Source organism: Oxyura jamaicensis, chromosome 20, assembly GCF_011077185.1.
Source record: "Oxyura jamaicensis isolate SHBP4307 breed ruddy duck chromosome 20, BPBGC_Ojam_1.0, whole genome shotgun sequence".
Taxonomy (NCBI): domain Eukaryota; kingdom Metazoa; phylum Chordata; class Aves; order Anseriformes; family Anatidae; genus Oxyura; species Oxyura jamaicensis.
This window is the reverse complement of record NC_048912.1, coordinates 4,671,627-4,693,225: the sequence shown is the minus strand read 5'-3', so window position 1 is coordinate 4,693,225 and position 21,599 is coordinate 4,671,627. Positions and strand designations below refer to the sequence as shown.

At 49.4% G+C, this 21,599-nt stretch overlaps 1 protein-coding gene across 4 annotated transcripts in view; it reads right to left on the bottom strand.

The window, feature by feature from the left end:
- TOX2 (TOX high mobility group box family member 2) overlaps positions 1-21,599 on the bottom strand; it is a 139,299-nt gene that overhangs the window by 35,564 nt on the left and 82,136 nt on the right. The window lies entirely within an intron of this gene.

Genomic DNA, 21,599 nt, shown 5'->3' with positions numbered 1-21,599 from the left:
TGCAAACACTTTGGCACTCCTGGCACTCCTAGCAAGGCAGAGGGGCCGGCCAGACAACGATAATTCAATTTCTCAGAAAAGAATGGATTGGGCATCCATTTACATTTCCTACGCAACAGTTGACAAAGTCAAAAGACCACCACCACCAAAAATAAAACTAAACAAACAAACAAAAAACTAAAACAAATAATAAAAAAGTACACAAAGAAGGAGCAAAATGGAAAAAGGAGCACGATGAGTACAGGAGATGGGCTTTCTACCATCCAGAAGCTCAGTGGGAGCAGTCTTGCACTTAATCACGCCCTGTTGCTTGTCCCTGTCCCTGTACCTACCAGGACTGCGCACATCCCCAGCCCGGCAGTGGGGCAGGGACCTTAACGTTGGGTGGAGAAAGACACTGGGCAATGCAGGAGCTGTGCAGCTCCTGGGCTTTGTTTCTGGGCACCTCCCGCTCCCCCGGGACCCGCAGAGGCAGCCCCACGGCATGGCAGCACCCCGGCTGTGCCGGCCCCGCCAGCTCCTGCAGCACCTCCCGGCTCCCGTGGATTACTGGGGCCCTTCTGCACAGCGCGGTTCACTTCGCTTTATGTCTCTCCTGGCTCTTCACAGATGTTTTAGATATTGCATTCACATAAAGCAATACACTCAAAAGTAATGACAGGCCTCCGAGTTTTATTGCACAGAGCATTAAAAAAGAAGAAGATGAAGAAGAAGAAAAAAATAATTTTGGAACACAACAGGAAAATGGGAAGACTACACAGAGAAATCATCCCTGTGGGACTAAACTCTGTGAATGAATTTTAAAAGCTTTTTTTTAATTATTTATCAGAAAGTTTAACAACCCACCTTTCAAGTACCACAAGAAATGCCAGCAGTATTAGGAAGAGCCGAGCCCCCCAGCGCTGGTACCACACCTGCACACAAAGCACATCACCTCCCCAGCACACCCACGGTGAGCTGCCCCCTGTCTGACCCCCAACTTCGTGCCTCTCTGTGGCTGAACGCGGCTGGGATTATTGTGCTGGCTTCTAATAAGTGTTTCGTACGAGTCCCTCATGATCAGGAAGACCATCACCCAGGGAAGGAGGATGCTTCTGAGGCTGAATGCTGGTTGAGAAACTACTTGAGTTTGAAAATCCAGCTCTGCCAGAGCCGTGTGAGACAGGCAAGCGAATGCCCTGCCCATCAGCTCCCCGCCAGCAGAACGCAGATCTGCTCTGCCGAGGGGAACCTCCGCCGGCGGCAAGCTCTGCGGTGACTTTGCTGCATCACATAAACCATTAGCAGAAGGCACAGCCTGTTATTTGCTCGTCTTTAATTAGAGCAAATGCTAAACACTTCTAAAATAGGTGCAAAAAGCCCAAATGATGCTGTGTGCGCAAAACTAATTGCAGGAGGTAGCAGAGAAGAGAAACTTGAGCATCGGCTCCTGCCACAGGAGCCAGATGTGGTAACTCCTGTTCCGACTCCTGCCAACAGCAAACCCTTCTCATTTTTTCAGTAGCTAATATAACCACAGATGCTATTCCAGCACAAATTACAGACATGCAAAACCCAACATAAATGCAGAATTAAAGCTATACAGCGTTTGGGAGTGTTTATTTAGGCTCCTGCACCAACCTTAACTGGAGCTGCTGTGCCGCCTGCGCTGTGCAGCAGGTTTTATTGGGTTAGCTGTGTTGCATTAAGGACAGGAGAAAGGCTGCTTGGTTCAGCAGTGTGCCCGTCCTACCGGGCCTCTTTGTGATGAGTGACAGGCACCCAAGAGATTCCTTTATCTCCTTCCAGCATTAACAGAGCAAACTCCTGGAGGTGAACGACGCTGTATTTAATGGGGCTTGGCTCTGCCCAAACAGGATTGTCACAGTAACAGGCACTCCTACCTCCAGTCTTCATTTAATGCAGGAAATGGTTGGGATTTGGGCCAGCGAAACCACTTCCCTCCCAAAACATATAACGCACTGGTGGAAAACCTCGAGTAACACACGACCCCAATACAGGTTTGATTTTTTCCACCGGGATTACAAGCCAGCCCTGGGGAGCTTGATCAATGGAGTCCCAGGGTTCAATCAATAAATGTCCATGACAACGTACTGCATTACGCTGATGCCACACATTTATCAACTTAAATAACACCAGCCACCCACAGGCAGAGGCACTGGAGCAGCACCTGAAGGCTCAGGGGAAGGCTGGAGGTTGCCTGGGACAGCCCTGGCCCCTGCAGCAGCTCCTCCTTGGCTCCGGACCCAATGCCCTGACCTGACAGATGGAGCAGGGCCCGCAGTCAAGGGGAACATCTCCAGTAGGATCTCTGAAAGCAAGCGAACCATGCAGCAAGGACGGGAGGTGAGGAAGGGTGAGCACAGAAAATATTCGCCCTCCGAAGGGCTGGGCACCTCCACGGGGGTCGCGGCTGATCAGGACTCAGCTCTCTCTGCTCTGAGGACATCGCCGTCCCCTTTCACCTCCCCTCTAGGTGCCGCAGCACAGGGCTGCTCCCCTTGCACCGCTGGAGGCGAACGTGCCTGTCTCCTGCAGAAAAAGCACTTGGTGAGCTTGCCAAGGAGAAAAGCCCTCTGTCATCAGGACATCTCCCACAGCTCGGTTCTCCCAAGTTTCAGCTGTTTCCACTACAGCTCGGCCACGTGCAAGGAACCCCGCGGCAGCACAAAGCCTTCCTACGAGTTTCCAAGAGAAAAGCGTTCTGCTTCCAATTCCACTTTGATAGTTTTCTCCCAGACTCAGCAAACCCCACCGGGCTGCAGTTCTGCTCTAAAACAGCTGCAGCAAGCTCAGCTTGAACTTCAGCATTTTATTGTCGCACATCCTTGCTTTCAAACGAAAACTTAAGGCTGCTTATAGGAGATGACTGCCAAAAACTCGTACCACTTTTGCAGACGTGTTTTCCCAGAGCAGACAGCACTTCCCAAGTAGCCGTAAGAGCATCGAAGAGGACACGCAGCAGCAGACAGACCCGGGAGGAGCAGGACTCAGGGATCCCGACCCCTGGGGAGGGATTTGGCCTCGCTCTGAGCATCCTCAGCTCTGAGTGCGAAATGTGCAGCCCCCTGCAGCCCGGGGCCGCGGTGCAACTGCCGTGTCACCAGACAGAGTGTGCAAGGATGGGCAATTTCTGCACTTGCAGTTTCCTGGCATGTAGAAAACGAAGAAGAAATACATTACCTGGGAAGAAAGGGTTACTGTTCGATCGAAAATGAATGCACTCAATTCTGAATTAACATGTGGGATAATTAAAACCATCTTTCCAATGAATTTATTATAGGATATACAAAGCTAATTATAAATTCTCTGTTGCTTAATCCCTTGCAGTTTGCTAATGCAGCGTTGAAATCTCTTTGGCCACACTTGTTTAAATTATTCATTAGACACAGCAACAGTTGTGAACTGTAATTTAAATTGGCATCTCATGAATATTCAATTAATACAATAAACACCGGAATGTTTTACTGCACACTGCTCGATAGTTTGTGCTCGAGCCTGTGTTTACACATTTTTATTAACTCTTTTTGAAGGTGTTACCTATTTGTGTCACTGATTACAATGAGAATTAAAAAGTCCCACTCATAAATATTTGTGTCGTCGCCTTAAGAGAGACAATGCAATTAGGCAAAACTTGCCTAGTGATAATTAATACTGGGCGGATATTCTTTCCCTCCTGTTTGCCACCGAGCATGCAGCATGCCCTGAGGTGGCACCCATGGGTGCCCCGCACGATGCTCCACTGCACAAGAGGTGGAAGTGGTGAGGCAGAGCTGTAAATATTTACTCCCCCACATCGAGTCTTGCCAAAAGACTGGCCAAAATTAGGAAATAAAATGCAGCTGGAAGTGAGCTCCCTGGGCGCGGTAGCCTGATGGCACTCTTGTCTTTTGATGGGGCGTTTTCAGCAGCAGCGCTCAAAAAATAATTATCAAGTGGCTGTATAATTCAGTGTGGTTTTCTATTTTAAGACTGAACTTTTTCATTTCAAAGCACAGTCCTGCTCTGAGCAGAGGCTGTAAGAGCGGCATCGCGGGATGCTGCATCTGCGGCTTTTCAGCGGCACCACGTAACGTCGGCTGAGTTTGTAAGTTAAAACATTTCCCCCCCAGCTGCCACAAAAGACAGCCAGGACATTCTCACGTACACGGCAAAGTCGGCCTGTTCGCTTAGGGGTACCTTTAGCAAAACATCCTCATCACACAGTTACGGCCGCACCAAGGCATTTGAATGGCCTTAGGGTCACTTGAAGGTTTTTAGACCCAGTGTCAAGGACAGCAACTTCCATACGTGCTTCTGCCTGTAACGAGCTACCCACACTTTCATACCCCTGGAAGGCATTCACAGGTACCGCCGGCAGACACCTGCAAGTTTTTTCTACCTGCTGTGACTTTCTTCTGCTGTCAGACACGGCAGACTCGTGCCAACAACCCACGGCTTCGCTGGCAATACCCTGCCAAAATCTAACACCCACAATTGTTCAGACCCTGGTAAGAGATTTCAGGCATTAACAATTTTTGTATTTGCTGCTTTTTTTTAAAGTATGGTTTCACCACGGCACCCAACATTCAGCACAGCATTTGCTTGTCGGGATCTGAATTTGACTCCCCATGAGAAGATTGTTCTCTCCTCTATTCCCCTCTGTGCATGGCAGGAACCACGATCTCCTCTATCAACTTTACACTCCTTTTTTTTTCTTTTTTTTTAATATTTCCCTAAGACAAAAAGCTGGCCTGGCAGCTCTTAATCGTGGCTTGGTCGCTGGCAGCTCCTCTGTTTGTTTCCAGCCTTGATTTCCAGTGACAGAGAGCACGCGACTGTCACGCTCTTCTGCAGCGGTGCCTCCTGCTGCAGATCAGCCGCCTGCGAGTCAGCGGAGGGCCGTGCACCCGCTGCACTTCCCCACAAATTAGTAAGTGATACCCCGGCTTGAATTGCAAGGGGCTTTCAAGAATAATCAGTGTATTTCTGCTGGTGTTTCTTCAAGCTGTTTCTCATGTACTGCAGCTGGCATCTTGTTTCAACCTTGCGGTAGAACAGAGGAAATCATGACACTTTGTACTGCTAATGCCTTTCTTTTTTGATCCATGAATAATTTTCTCTGCCCCTGCAGCAGCTCTCCTGGAATACCAAAAGCCAGGCAGCCTCCTGTAACCACGCGGCTCAGCTCTGACGTGAGCCTCAGAGCTGCAGCGCTCCGTGATGTCAGTGCCTGACTCAGCCCGCTCCCCCTTCTGCTCCCAGACCCGGGCTTTGGGTCCCCGAGGAGGGGCTGAGCTCCTGCAGGCTCTGCCGCAGCTCCCCCAGCCCTGCAGTTTGCATTCACACAGACTGGAAACTGCTCCTGGCTCCGTTCAGCTCGCAGCTTCTTCTTCCTGACCCCAGATGAGACGGATCCCCCTTTGCTCCTGCGGGACCTCCCAGCCTCACAGACAATATAAACATTTTCTTTCCAGGTTCTTGCTCAAGGCCCCAGGACCAAAGCAGAGTTCAAGCTGTCCCCAATCCCCCACGGCTGCACACGACCGGACCTTCTCACACCGGCGATGCCATCTGCCAGGGTGTCCTGGTACTTCCCCTAACTCCTTGACATCCCTTACTGCCCCAAGGGCAGGACACGTGCTGGCTGTGTTCGTGTCCCCAGAGGATGCTCCCTGCCCGTGAACACGGTTCCCCTCCGCGGCCATCCCACCCCGCAGGGCAGAGCTGCAGCACCGCGCAGCCCGGCACTGCCCACGGCAGGACCACGCTCTCCGCTTCAGCCGTTCCTTCGGCACGGTGCAAGTAGACAGAACACAAAGTAGTTTGTTAACCTTCACTTGTTACGTGCAACTGCTCCTCTCGGCTGAATAGCTGGAAAAATCAACATCTGTGCAAATTCAGGCACCTAAAATGTGGGCTAGTGCATTGGAGCTGGGTGTCCAGCTCTCCCCAAATCCCCGCAGAGACGCGCGCTCCATCCCACAGCAATATTTCAGGCAGGCCCAATGGGATACACTCCAGAAGAGCCTCTGCCTCTCCACTGCCAAAGAAAGCCGGGTGACTAATTCAGGCTGGGCGAGTGCCTCCCACCCCGTCTCTCACTCCACAAGGCTGTTTTATTACCGTTGGCATTTTCCAGATTTGCAATGTTTTTAACAGAATGGCCAGGCTCATTGCTTAGTGGTTTTTCTGTTCATGACTCAACATGTCACTGCCCAGTACCTGGCAACCTTATTTTTGGCTTCAGATGCAAAACCTGGTATTTCTTTATTTTTTTCCCCTAAGGGCTCTGCAAGCTACTATCCCTTAATGACTTTTCAGAATTCCATTGTCAGACCGTCCCGCACTGTCTACACTCAGTGCCTCTAGCCCCATCTCCATCACGGCAGCGGATTTCTCCTCCTTCCGTCTGCATGTTTTTAGTCTCTTGGGCTTTGAAGCCACCTAAATGTCCATTTGCAGTGTGGCCAGGTGCCCTCAGTTTTCCCCACGGAGTGCTATTCAGGTGTTGCTGTACTGTTGCTGAGCTGGCATGCACAGGTCCTCTGGAAGCGCCCCTGAGCCATGCTCCCGGCTGAGGCTTTGGGCTATAAAGCCGAGCTTTGTGCGCGGAAGCTGGTTACAACCCCATAAACAAGACGCTGCTCACGTCTCGTGTGCTTAGTGGTGCTGTTGGCTGCCCTATTTCCATGCTGAATTTTGCAGAAATCTGCTACGCTCATGTTAAATACTTGCATTTCTATCCAGTGATCGACACAGGGAAGAAGTGAGCTAGAAAAAGGTTTCTTGGAGGAAATATTAAGCCCAGCCTTCCTTGAGCTAAGGCTGTTTTTCGTAACTTTGGCTCTCAGCTCTTGATAAGACTGACATGTCTTTGTGAAGTGAGACTCGAGCTCATGAAGTCTGGTTGCAATATGTATTGATTTTAATGATCCATGTTTTTAAAATTACAGTAGATTATGTACTATAAAGGAACCATCTCACTACAGCAATAATTGTAGTTATTCGTCTAATTTTTCCCTGGTGAACTTTAAACGTAAGCTACCGCCGAAGCCCAGTTACCACTATTTGTGGGGTACCACTATTCGTGGGGTACCACTATTCGTGGGGTATCCGAGTGTGCCAAGTGATTGACTGGGTGCTAAAGCATTGCTGGCTGCTTCCTCACACCTAGTCCTTGTGATCGTATGGCCAGCTTCCTGCGCTACAAAAACACTGCAAAAACGGGAATACAGTGGAATGGGATTTACAATTTTCATGAGGGCTCCGCTCCCGACTGCCCCCAGGCAGGGAGCCGCTTCCATGCACCCACCTCCAAGGGCCGCGGGTGGGCTTCAGCCTCACCCAGAGGGCATGGGAGCAAGAACCAGGCTGCAGTAACTAAGCCCTTTGCCCGTTCATGGGCCAGAGTAAAAATCAATGTTGGATTCGTGGGCGCTGCCACTCGCAGAGAAGCGCTGTGCTAACCGCTGAGCGGCTCAAACAACTCGGCGCGGCCGAGCTGCCGCGGACCGGACCCAATCTGCTGTGCTGTGCCCGGCTTTGCTGCTTCACGGAGAAAGTACAGGGGAAGGGGAGGAGGCGAGCTGTCACCGGGGAGAATTCCAGCCCCAGTTACCCATTACGGATCATGAAACCTACGTTTTCAAAAGGGGCTCAACTTAGTCCTGGATTTCCAAGCTGAAGCACAAAGTCGAAAGGCAGGGTTTACACGGACACATTTTTCTGTGCAAACCTGAGGACACGACCGCACAACAGCAGCGTGTACAGACACGGAGACACAAACCCTTCCTTGCAGGATGTGGCTTGGCAGTGCACATCTGTGTGATCCTAGCAGATCCAGGCTTTTTCTCCTCTTAAATTCTGTGGAAATTCACAGCAAGGAAGTTGTGTTAGGTCACATCTCATCTCTGGGACCGTGAGAAGCCGGAGAAAAATTACTTTTAAAAATCCCCCGTGCTAGACCTTGTGCTACTCCACAGGACAGCCCCTTCCGCAGCCAGCCTGGCAGAGCAGGTCCTTGCCACAAAACAAATAATCACCAGGTTAGCATATTTACAGAGCCATGCTGCTTAGCCACACATGCACACATCCTATAAATCAGCGGAGATATTGCTCTTCCACTTGGCATTAATACAACACCCTCATCAGGGCATAACGCTCCGTGCTGAACTTTGGCTTCCATCCCTTCAGGAATTGGATTTCTGCCTTGTAAAGCAGCGTGGCAGAGCCGCAGATGCTGGGTTATAAAAGAAGGAAGTTCCAAAGCAGCCGTGCCCTGCGTGGGACTGGGATCTCTGTAACCCACCTTGTGAATTCCCTGGCGTGATCTGTGCGGGTCCCAGTACAGCCAGTACTCCACCAGTTCGGTCATTTGGGAAGGATGAAAGAAATGTTTTCTTCCTGCCTGGGCCTCCACTGCTTGGTTTTCATCTTTAGGGCAAATCTTCAGAGCTGCTGCAGAGCACCTCCTGCTGCAGGTGTCACGGGGGGGCTGAAGCTCTGCTGCACAGTGGGCAACCAACGACCCCCGGGAGGACAAGGCAGGGCGAGGCAAGGGCTCGGTCCTCTCAGCGAGCTGATGGGGTGATGGAGGCAACAGCAGGACCCAGAGGTACAGATCTTTCTGCCTCGCAGTCTGCAGTGTGGACGCAATAAAATTAATCTGCTCCTCCAGTTATAGCTGCCTGGCTACAGGCACCCCAGTGAGAGCCCTGTGGTTGGTTTTAGGGCCACAGTGACCACCTGTCTCCAACAAATGCCTGCTCAATGCCCAGACCATGTCTCAGCTGCACAGTTTGGCCCATTTCTGGACACTTCTCATGGACCTTCAGACCACGAACAAACATTTGGACAGGTCTGATCCTGCCCTCAGCTCTCTTACAGGTAAAGCAAAATGTTGGAGGGGAGACAGGCTGTGGTACCAACAAATCCCATAAGGAAATGTAACCTTAAAAAGGAATGGATCTCCCCAAAGAGAGAACTTGGCCAATTCGACCAACCAAGCCCAAGGCAGCTGGTAGAGGGGCTGAGGGGTGGCCTGCCCCATCTCTCTGGGGGACACGGCAGGTACTTTCCATCTCACCATGCCTGCCAGGGCACGGAAATCAAAGCAAGCCCTTCAATTCTGCAGGGGACAGCTGAGAAGGGAATGTGTCCTGGCAGTCCCATTTTCACCTCTTCTCCCCTCTTGCCAGAACTGGATGTCCTCAGCTCAGCTCCACGTGAGCACAGCGTTAACAGGACTCATCCTGAGGGGAAAGTGATTCTCCTGCAGGTAAGCAGGCAGCCTCCTCCCTCGGATTAACGCTAACCAGATGGCCATCTGTCTGTAGTCGGTTGCTAAAAAACACAGGCTGAAATAATCAGGGAGCCCCTAGGACAGACACAGAAAACCAGTACATGACTGGGAACACACCGTGAAGAAGCCCAGCTAGCGAGGAAGGTGGAGCTGTGCGCAGGACCATGTCTGGCACGGGGCAGGAGCCCCCTGCGCTGGATGGAGCGGGTGGGCTGGCGATGGTGGACGGATGCTCTGTGCCAAGGACCGAGCCCTGCGCTGTGCTCACAGCCACAGCTCCTCCAGAGACCACGTCTGCAACAGGCAAACCTGAACTTCAGAGGGGTGACCTGCGAAGGGTGCTCTGTCCTACCAGCTGGCACCAGGACGGACTGGGAGGGAGCAATGGGACAGACCTTCCCTTTGCCTTAGAGAAACGATGCCAATGAGATGCATTAAGACGTTTCGAGTATTAAGAAGTTACCAGTGCTGCAAGGTTTCATTTGGGAATGAGCCCAAATCTCCAACCCCACCCTGCCAGGGTAAAGAGGAGCATGGACAGGATGGAGAGGGAAGCAATGCAGAGCTGCCTGGTGTTGCTGCGAGGAAAGGAGAGCAGTTATCACGGCTTTGGTCATCGCTTTTAACAACAAATCAGTGTGAAGTGTCACCTGTAGCCCAAAGCAGGCATGGACCAGTTCCATCATCTCCCGAATAAGACACAATGTGGCTTGGATGGGGCTTGGTGCTCCCAAGGTTCAAGTCAATTCCAGTCAGAAATTAGCTCTGGATTTATCACATGTAACAGCCTTCTTGCCAACAACATTCACTTTAACATTTACTACAGCAGTTCCCCACAATTTTGGTATCCCCATAAGCATTTAAAAGATCTCTCTCTGGTGTTATCATTTTCCTGGGGCAAGGGAATATCAAAGTTTATCTTGACCTGTCTGGAACAAAACCATGCCCTTCCATTGCTCTGAATTTCCAAATCCCAGTTCCTGTGAAGCTTCCTTGTTCTTCCCTTGTAGGATATTTCTGATCCAGCTGTTCTGGCTTGGTTGCACTTCTATAATTTCTGCTGTCTTATTTGCCTCCTTAAACTCACCATCTGCAGAGGAGTGTTTCAGGACCGTGCTGATTTCTTTTCTCGGAGCCTCTTTTTTCCCTCCTTGCCCAGGACAGACTGACCAGCACTGTACATGGTCTACAGTTCTCCAAAAATTCCCCATGAATTTCTCTTGCCCCCTAACACCTTCTTGCTGTTGGTTTTTGTTTCGTTTGTTTGCTTGTTTGCTGGGGGGAGCAGCCCACGTGCTTTCTGGCGGTTAATTCAGAACACTGCAAGCTTTATGAGCAGTGAATACTTTTCTCCCCAGCACACATTAATTCACATTTATCAGTACCAAACTCCCTTAGCAGCCCTGTAACCCACTTCCCTCCTATGTCTAAATCTCTCCAAGCACCCTTTCTCTGTTCCAAATCCATCCGATTCTGTTTCGCCCCCCCGCTTTGTCCCTCACTGCTCACATCCCGCACCGTAAATAACACAGCCCAGACACAGCACCCAGGGTCAGGGCAGAGCCACGAGGGACACCCCCAATCTCAGTGTGCGAGGGTCTCTAAGCGCTGCTCTTCCAAATGTTAGCCAGAAAACAACAACATCAAGAGTTGGGCAAAACGTGCTTCTCCTCCACAGAAAATGTTCCCGACCAGGGCAGCCATTCCCTGGCTGACCCCGCTCTTCCTATTCCATCTGCTTGCTGCAACGCCTCAGTTCACCCCAAATCCCTCTGCCTTCGCCTCTCACCACAAGCAGGAGCCACTCTCCCAGCTCGCCAGCCACCCCAGGAGCTCCCCAAGCACCGCAACACCCAAGGTGGTCACCAGCTGCCTCGTGCAGCTTACAGGACATCTCGATGTTTAATGAGAAATGCCCACGGCAGGACAGGTAAGTGAGAAGTGTAACGCTGGCAATTTCTACAGATGTTGAGGAATTGCAGCAATACACCTCTCCTTCCCTCACACGGCTGGTCAGAGAGACCAAACAATTTCCACGGTGCAAAAGGACGGTTCGTAATGGGATTCTGCAGAGCTGAGAGACAAATATAACAGCCAGGCAGAGCATTAAGGAATGCTTTCCAGCCGGCGGAGCCAAAGTGAAACACTTGGACATATAACATTACCAACTGGCTCGCTGCCATGCATCAGATGCAGAAACATTTTTCTCTTTCCGTGACAAGCTGCATCTGTAGCAATCATTATAATTTCTCTTGACATTGCATCCCACACCTCTTCACAGAGGCAGGACTCAAGCAGCATTCTTCATTTAAATGGTAACTTTGATTTTCCCCGGGCTGTGGGGATGGGAAGCGTTTCAGCCTGCACCAGTGAGGCAGAGGGGAGGACTGCTGAGAGCTGTGCTCTTTGGAGGTTCAACCCTTTTGGTCTTCTGGGGGCTGTGAATTTGGCAGCTGGGCCTACCCAGCTTCACAGCCACCCCATGGCCAAGATTTGGGGTGAAGAAAGGGAAATCTGGCTGAAGATTCCCTTTCATGTTCTTGCTTGTTCTCCGCCATCATTCACACTGACAGCAAACCCCACCGAGTCCACAGGCAGGAGAAAACTCCTGTAAAAAGGCTAGGATTGTCATCTATATTTACCAGCTGAGGAAATCTTACCTAGCAATTAGAAACCCTCTCTCCCTTCACTCGCAGTGCTCAGCCGCGTGGCCGGTGGAGCTCTTTGATCTCCTCGTTGCACAACAAAGCCTGCTCCAGCCTATTATTTTTATTGTAAGCACTTTCTGTTATTTGCCTCTAAAAATGGCTCCCATTTAAATAATAAAAAAGACATACTCGATGTGCACACACCTACAGCAGTGAATAGTCATCATAACCTCTATGGCTGAAACAAAAGCCGTGGAAATTTCCATCCTTTTGTGCTCTCCTGCCCCGGGCGTGTGCTCGTGGCAGCCGAGCTGCAGCCTCCGAACCCAGCCATGGCAGGGCTGCTTGGCTAGGAAACTTCTGGAAAGGCAACCCAAAGCAAGCCACGTAGCACAGCATGCATTCAGGTTGGGAACACGCCTAAAAGTTGTGCGGGATCCCCCTTTTCTGTAGGGACATCCGGGGCAATGAGTAATTGCTGGAGCAGGCTAACGCAACCTGGTAGCACGCAAAGAGGAGACGAATGACAGCTAGGAGATAAATATGATTGATCGAGGGGATAGGGGCAATGAAAAAGGGGCCGCAACGTTGATCAAAACGTGCAAGATGGATGGCAAAGAGTTGCCAGACGTGCTCATTTGCGGGGATAACTGGCAGCACAGGTTCTCCTGCGGCCAAGGTGCTGCTGGTTGAAACTGGCACGAATTATTCTTTATTTTCAGCTGCACGATGTGCTTCACAATGACTTCATGTTGTGCTGTGAGGCGGGGTGTAGGTGCGTATGGGAGCATGACAAGCTTGCAGCGCAGCAGAGGAGATGCCACGCAGTAAAATCATCTCGTGCCTTTCAGAGGCTCTTCCGCATGGCGCAGACCCACGGCCATCGCCTCTCCTCGCTGTTCCCATGGAAATGATTGCACGTGGCCAAGCAGGGAGCCCGGCACAACACCGAGAGAGCAAGGGGAACGCGTGGCGCAAGCACCCAGCGGGATGGAGCAAGCTGTGCCTCGTTGGCCGAGCCAGCAGCTCTGCATTAGACCAGCACTGCCAGCCCAGACAAGTGGCTGTAAAAGCCCAGCTTCGTTTTGCATCCCCACAGCAGCAGAAGTGTCGTGGGCAGGAACAGGACGTGGGACAAGGCACGCAGAAACGTGGAAAATACCTCCCTGGGCACGACCCAGCCAACAAGAAGTCCTCACATAATATGTGCCACTGGCTCACGTGCAGAAATTAGCGCAACTAAATGAGTGTGACCAAATTAACCGTAACCAAACACGGGGCTTGGTTAGCAGAGGGTCCCCAGAAACACACTGCTCTGATTTTACTTACTGTTCCCAAAGCGGTTAGGGCCTCTAAGGTACAAACAGGACCTCAAACCTCTGCACCAAGGAAGACGAATCTTTAAGCAGAGATGGTCTGAAATGCTTCGTCTCATGCTGCAATTAAAGGCGAGAACCTTTGCAATGTCCTGAGTAAGTTTGCATGGGCAAAGGTAATTCTGACGTTTACTGCTAGCTGACTGTTCAACCTTTGTATTTTTTCTAACATTATTAGTTTTAAATCATCCCCTACTCTTTTATAGATGGGTGTAGGAAGGAAGATGGCAGGGACAGGGAAGGAGATGGCAGAGCCAGTCCCCTATGTACAGCAGAGTCCAGGGGGCTGGGGAAGCTCATGCAGACATCAGCTCCCAGCTACCGGGGCCAAAATGACAAATGCTCCATGGGGAGATGGGAAACTGGTCACACTCAGGCACATTTTCCCCAGAAGCACACCCCAGACTCCAAAGAAACCCTCTTCTGAATGTCTCAGTCCTTTGACAAGGCACGGAGGCGTCCTGGTCTCATTGCAGGGTTTTTTGACATGGGTAAAATGCATTTTTAACCTCACAGAAAAACTGTTGAAGGGGGGGCTGTTTGCTAGAAAGAAGAAAAAAATCTCATGCCAGAGAGATAGACAAGCCAGATCTAAAGGGTTAAAACCAGGCTAAGTAACAGGCACCCATCTGTATGTCTGCTATATAGAGATGAACATGGTTCAAGATCAGAATCTGTTCTTAAAAAAGGTCCATCCCACACCTTCAACATATTTCCTCTGAATACTTCCAGTCACTCGATATTGTTCTGAAAACCCCCTTCGTGCTGTATTCATCTTATCTGCTACTGTAACTCACAAACTCACAGATTTTATTTTCCACTATATTTTTAATTTATATCATGTTTTATTTATACTACTGTCTTTTTTGAAGCCCCAAATTTCAAAACTGACATGAGCATTGCACACACAAAGTAGGCTTCTTATTATCAACATGGCACGGAAGACAAAAAATGACAGGAATAAATCTTGGATTTTATGTCGGCAAGACGTTCTGCAAAGTAAGTGACATTTCTCAGCAATACAAATTGTACATTAAAAGATAATTTTCAGAACATGATACTAGCTACAGAGTGCAGCACCATTACGCAAAGTAATATTGAAGCTGCGCTTTAGCAAATGCTGTTTTCATGTTCTACTAGTTTGGCATCAAGATTGCAGCAGGTCTTGTGAGTAGATTTAGGAGTGATTAAGTTTACTGTGCACAAAAGCCAGTTATTTGGCAAACTGTCGGTGCGGCGTAATTGATATTTTAATTACACTACTAATACACACATGCTGTTCACAACGAGCCTCCTCACTGGTGTTGCACAAGCTGCTTATTTGCAGTGCCAGTGATTGTTCCCAAGAAGTTTGGGTTTAAAATTGGTAAAATTTTAAATCTCTGTAAAAGCAAAGCAACGTGTTCTGCATCGCTCGCCAGCAGGAGGGACACCGCACCTGGGGACAGCGCTCGGGGACGGACACGGTGCCTTTAGGGCTGATGGGGTGACTCTCACCTGCCGGGACTGCTCATCACCAAGGCACTGCCCAGCTCAGGGAGAGGAGAGGCGAGGCAAGGAGGATTTATTTCTACAGAGTGCTTAAAAGGTGCAGCTTGGCCCAATCCCCACCTGGTGCAGAGACCCTGCTGGACTGTGGGCAGTGGTTACACCATGTCGGGATCGGACCTGCTGTGGTTCTGGCAAGTGATGAGCAGGAGTGGGTAAGGAAACAGCTTGCAGAACAAAAACCAAAGGGAGAAAAGACACCTCTGTAGCCAGACAAACGCCGGCTTCCACCATGCCAACCCCTTCCAGCATGGTGCGATGCGGTGCAGGGACACTTCAACACCTCCCTAGGAAGTTCTTCAAGGTAGGTGCATCTCCTCCTGTAGGTTTTACATCCTGCGGCTGTGTCCCAGGAATGTGTAATTTTTGTGGTTATTATAACAGCATGCAGCAGTAATAACAGTAATAGCGGTGCAGTAAGAGCAAAGGTAACATACAGGTGAGTACCTGGAAAATCTCCTAAGGCTGACACCTACCAACGGATGCCGTCATCCCACGCAACTCATCCCTCGTGACATGCCAGGTGGAGCTTGTCCCAGCACGGCACGATGCCCCAGGCAGGAATCTTGCACTGGCAGATGCTCTGAAGATCAGGATGACCTTTGCTATCTCTGTCTCCTACGATCCCAGGAAGCACCAAGCACTTTGTGCATATGGCAGGTCTCAGAGATTTCTTCATACAGAGATGCTAAAGGGGACCTGGGGCTGAGATGTGCTGACCCTTCAGCCATCCTTAAAAGTTGGAGGCTGCAATCAAACCTCTTTTCTCAGCGGACCTGAGCAGCTGGGATGATACTGCCTGCAGAGAAAACCCATTTCATAAAGCACCAAGGAGCAGATAGGCAGAGACATGAAGAGGAGCCGTGTCCTCCTCCCCAGGTTGCTTTCTGGATGATTCTCTCTTGAAACCCTGCTGGGCACCTCTCCACGAGCACAGAGGCGCTGCTGGCAGCAGTGCCTGCACCCCATCCCGCAGCGCTGGCCTGAGGAGAGGTGTGCTGGAGTGAAGGGGACTTCATGGCATAAGGCAAAAATAGGATTTTGAACCAACAGAAAAAGCAGCTTGGCGTATTGCAAAGGGGATTCACTTGCTAAGTGCTGTTGCTCTGTGGGGGGCTGACCAAAGCCTGGGGGTCAGGCCAGTGGCTGAGGGGAGCTGGGGGTGTACCTGCCCCCGGAGCAAGCACCGGGGGACACTCGGGCACCTCTGCCCCGCAGGATGCTCGGCAGCATCCCCTTGCACCCAGCTGAGGGCCAGGAGAGCAGGACCGCCCCGTTCCCACGTGTCTGGCTGCGGGCACCAGCACCCACATCCTGCGAGCACAGCTGGGAGCAGCCACATTTGTGCTCTGTGTCAGCACCGGGAGCTCAGCCGCGGCTGCTCAAACTTCAGAAAGTAACTATCGGTCCGTGCCCCTTCCTCGGAGAAAGCCTGCTTTTAAGCACAGCCAAACCCGATTTACTCCGTGGCCGGGCACTTTGTCTGCCAGGCTCCAAGCCGGCGCAAAACATGAGGACCGAGGAAGGGGCACGGAGGGAAGGGGGCTTTTGAACGAAAACGCCACCAGGTCCTTCGAGCCAGCAGCACGCGTGGGTGTTGCTAAATTAAGCTCGCAAGTAGGTGGGGCGAACGCCTTAAACGAGTTCGCGAAGGTAAAATAACGTTCATTAAAAATAGAAAAACAACTGAAAAAATATCCTTTGTATTCAACTTCGCACTCGTACATCATAATGTTCCAGTAAAAGCCCATTTTCCCTTGAGATAATAAAAGAATTGAATTTTTCCTTATCGGTCATCTATTTTTCTAGCTAAAGCTATTACTCCCTCTCTGCGGTTGCCAGGCAACAAGAAATATTAATAGCAGCTTTTATTAGCTTAGCTTTAGCAGTGGAGTACCAGAATGAGAAAATGGAAAACATAAATGTGTTACATAAATCTTTCAACCTTTCAGGGTTTGTGTTAGTCTCTGTTTTCATAATGATTTATTGAAGTGATGGTTCATTTATGAGAAAAAGGAGTGTGAAATAAGAAAACGGAACATTACCCTGAAGGACTGTTTGAAAATAAATAATTATAGGAGGTGAAGAAAAGCTGTTTAAAACCATTTTTCTGAGTTTTATAAAATTTAAAAAGACATATTTCTTTCATTTATTGCCTCTGAGAAAAACACTAGCAGGGAATTGCAAACAGGGCCCTGTTTAATACAAAGAACCCTTCACGTACGGTTGCATCATTACTATTTTCCACCAAGGGCTCGTGTTTAGGAGTTTAGTTCTTAAACCGCGAGCCATTAATAAGCAGAAAGCCAAATTAGTCAAAACCTAAAGCACGCAACACAAAACTGCCAGCACGAAGTTAGCCGGGGCCGCAGCTTGGGGGATGCCGGTGACGCTGCTGCCGGCCGGCACACATCGCCCGGAGCTGCTGCACGCACGCTGCGCCAGAACGTGGCTCATTCCTCGGGACTTACTTCCCCAGGCAGTGATTTAAGATTACTGAAATATTTACGTATTGGCAGTATTTACCCGCAGCATGTAAGCTGTATTGCCCACCAGAACAGTCGTAGCGCCTACAGAGCTGCACTCCATGCAGCCACGTCCAGCACCGAGCGGCTCGGCCGCGATCCTGCAGGTGAGGGTTGGATCCTGCAGTACCCGGAGCACAGTGCTGGGATTCCCACTGCCCTCACCTGACCTGGATTGGGTTTTCCACAGTACTGGTGACCCTGGAGGATGCTAGTCCCTGGGGACCTATGCCATCCCCACTGCCTGGGCACGAACGCGGCAGCTGTGAGGAGGTGCTGCTTTTTGTTTCCTTTTCTCATGTGTGAGGCAGGAAGGTGTGTTACTGCTGAGATTCTTCTTGTTCACTTATCTATTTTTTTTTCTTTCTGTTCCACAGAAAAGCCCCGTAGTGCTAGAAAACAGCTATTCGGCTTGCAAAGCCAACCAACTAACTCTTCAGAAATTTCAGGGCTGCATTTGTCCTTGCCGTTATGATTCTTCCCCCCTTTACCTTTGAACCCATGGGAAACAATAATTAAAGACAGTAGTCCAGTGCATACATAAGCAGGTTCCACAGCTAACCAGAAAGTTGACATTTTTTACACCATGAACATGCTTTTCACCGCTGGGGATTTTGAATATTTTTCACATGATCTGGTTTTGCTCAAACTGAAATGAAAAAAACTCCCAGGATGTTTCTGGAGTCTTTTTTTCTTTCCCTCTCGAGCCGATGCACCAGCTTGCAGATAGCAAAAAAAGTCATTCCACTGAGCCCAAGGGAGGTTTTTGCTTTCCAACCCCTCCATCTCCCCTTCTCTTCCCACTAAAGGGGCAGCGAGCGACTAATACGGTGGCACTTTTGGGTACTGTTTGCCTGCCTCCAGCTCAGTGATGACCTGCATGGGCTGCTGGCCTCCTCTGGCAGAGCTGAAGAGCCCCAGGGGGTGATTTTGGGCAGCTCATGCACAGCTACCAGTGCTTCTCAAACAAAGCCAAGGAGATCTCTCCGTGTGAGAAGCACCAGGGAAGTGGAGATGCGCGGATAGCTGCCAGTCTCTCCAAATCAAACTCCCGTACACACGACGAAGCCCATGTTCGCTCCTAGCAGCTGCCAGCTGGGATGTCCAAAATGATGCTTCCCCCATGCAAAACCACGTGGCTGAGCCATATTTCACCCAGCCATGGCAGAGAAGGGCACAGCGCCCACGACTGGGCACTGTCCCGCCTGATGAGCAGAGACACCGCTATCTAATATTTATGGAAATATGTTTGCGCTGTGCTGGAGATTCCTGGGCTCTGACCTTGATCGCCCTTTGCTTCTGTCAAATATGTTCTGCAAAATACCTTCTGAAATCTCATTTATTCACAACAGTTCCTTTGCCCAGCAGGCAGCCTGCCTTGCTGGCTATCCGCAGCGATGCACGGCATTTCCCTGCTTTCACCCACATCCCCCCAGGTCCCCAGCAGAACCTGCCCCACTGAGGGCTCAACAGTTGCTTGTCCACACCATAAAGCCGAGAGGATGCTCACAGTGGGCAGAGCCACTGTCTTTTGAAGGAAAAAACATCTTTTTTCCCCTTTTTTTTTTTTTTTTTTTTTTTTTTTCCTAAGTATTCCCATTACTCAATGAAAATCACATCTCTCCTATTTCCTTTCCCTCCAACCATTCCTCCTCTTTTTCCATAGCAAAAAAGGAGAGGACAGTAGAAGATAACCTGCTGTATTAAGGATTTTCCAACTGTTTATTGTGACCAACACAAATATAACACACATCCTCCAAGTGATCCAGTCCTGCCTCCTCCCTGCTCCATTGGTCTTAACCATGGTCTTCGGCCATCTCTCTTGTTCACCCATTCCTTCTCCCCTCCATGTCCCTTCATCCCAGTGTCTGAAAAGTTCCTGGACTTGTATAAACTGGTGGAAAATAATAATAAGGAAATAAAGTGACAGAAACAGTGGTCAGGGACCACATGATGGAAAGGTTGAGCTCGTCCATGGGGCAGAGCAGAGCAAAGCGTGCTCCATCCCCACTGTCCTCAGTGAGTCCTCGCTCATGTTTTTTCAGCAGCCTGAGATTGTTCATGAGGATGACTTAAAAAATCCCAAAGCTCTAGCTACTATTTTAGAGGAAAAGTCTTAACATCTCTAAACATTTTACCTTGAATTGCTCATCGTTATTGTATTCCAAGCAAAAGACAGAACATCTGAGGCAAGAATCATAGAATCATTGAATCGTTAAGGTCGGAAAAGACCTCCAAGGACATCTTGTCCACCCATCACCCCACCACCAATGTCACCCACTAAACCATGTCCCCAGGCACCACGTCCAACCTCTCCTTGAACACTGCCAGGGACGGTGACTCCACCACCTCCCTGGGCAAACACATCCCAACGCCTGACCACTCTTTCTGAGAAGAAATGTCTCCTCATTTCCCACCTGAACCTCCCCTGGCACAGCTTGAGGCCGTTCCCTCTAGTCCTGTCACTGGTTACCTGTGAGAAGAGGCCGACCCCCAGCTCCCCACAGCTTCCTTTCAGGCAGTTGCAGAGAGCAATGAGGTCTGCCCTGAGCCTCCTCTTCTCCAGACCAAACACCCCCAGCTCCCTCAGCCGCTCCTCACAGGACTTGTGTCCCAGGCCTAATAGCTGTGTGTACAAAAAGCAGTACAAACTACAGCGCAGCGTCTGTCCTGGACCAAAGACAAAACCTCCACGTGCCTCCCCTGCAGCACTCCCAGCTGGGCTTCCCATCCCTGCCCGTGTCACAAAACATCCTCTTCTTTTTGGAAGTGCCAACAAACAAGCCCCTTTTTTGATCTGGACGTTTCCTGCTGCAAACACCCACCTGAACGTGGTGAACTTTTGGGCAGGTTTGGAGCAGGTCATGTCCTGTGATGCTAAGCAGTGATGCTTGAAGTATCCTCATGAGGCCATCGCCAAGAGGGCTATGGCTCAGCGGGCATGTGGGCAGGACGTGTTTATGGTATGGGCTTAAAAACCTGTTCTGTCTCTTGAATTTTAGTTTTTCTTCATGTGCATGCCCCCATTAATGCCAATAGGAATTATGGAACTACACGTGCTGTGCCGTGGATCCTACATTTTGGGGCTGTGCTGGAGTGACAGGGGCTCAATTTGACAGCCCAAACCAGAGCTGGTAATGAAGAAAAGGGCTAAAAGCTGCTTCTGCAGTTCAAACCTGATGGCATGGAAAAAAAGGCTTTGCTGGGAAGGTAAGGCAGGATTTAATTTTGACCTAAAACTGCAACACAGTTCACTCCCTGATCTACTTCCTTTGCTGCTGGGACCTTTGAAGATGTATTACAGCTCCAGAGGTTTCCACTCAAAACTAAACATTTTCAATTTGCTATTGGCTGGAAAATTCAGGGTTCACTGGATTTTTTATTTTAGTGGTAAGGGGCAAACAAATCTTAATCTCTCTATTCTATGTTTACAGCCCACTAAGTCCCCTTCTTATCTTCTCTGGTTCAGTTCTGATTTATTGTCACAATGCTGCATTTGTAAAACAGTACCATAAAATAAGAAAGAGAACATTTCCCAAGGACTACTCCAAAATAAATTATTTCAGACGTACAGAAGCTGCTTAATAAATTCCACTGTTCTTGTTTCTTTAGGTATTTTAGAAAGTGATTTATAAGTGCAATATCACCTCTCAAAAATGAGACGATCAACACAGGATAAAATTATCGTGTTATGAAAATAGGGGTCAGGAAAAGGGGCTGTGCTTTAAATTAAACTAGGGAAAAATATTTCATCTGAAATTGACTCTTTTTGTCTCAGAAATGAATGTTTTAATCACCTAAGAACCTAAAAGCTAACACAGAGACCTAAGTAATATTTAATTTCATAGATATATGCCTGTGTTCAATATTGATGGGCAGAAGATGATATTTTTCTTAAACACACTAACCACGCAACTTGGAGATGCACCAAGACTTTAGAAAGCCTTGGGATTTTCCTAGACTAAGAGATAATATCCCACTTAAATATTTAAATATCACTACCTTTCAGACCGTTATCTATTCAAGCAATCGACACCAAATGCTCTCTAGCTAGCGCAGTTGCTGGCTTGCAGGCAATGCTAATAAGTAAAATTAACTGTTTGATATCGATGCCTTTCAACAGCAGCCATGAAAATCAATGATCTTAAGAGAGAAACAATGTAGAAAACTAACCATAGGGATAAATGTGTTAAAGAGGATAATATTATTAAACAGCTCC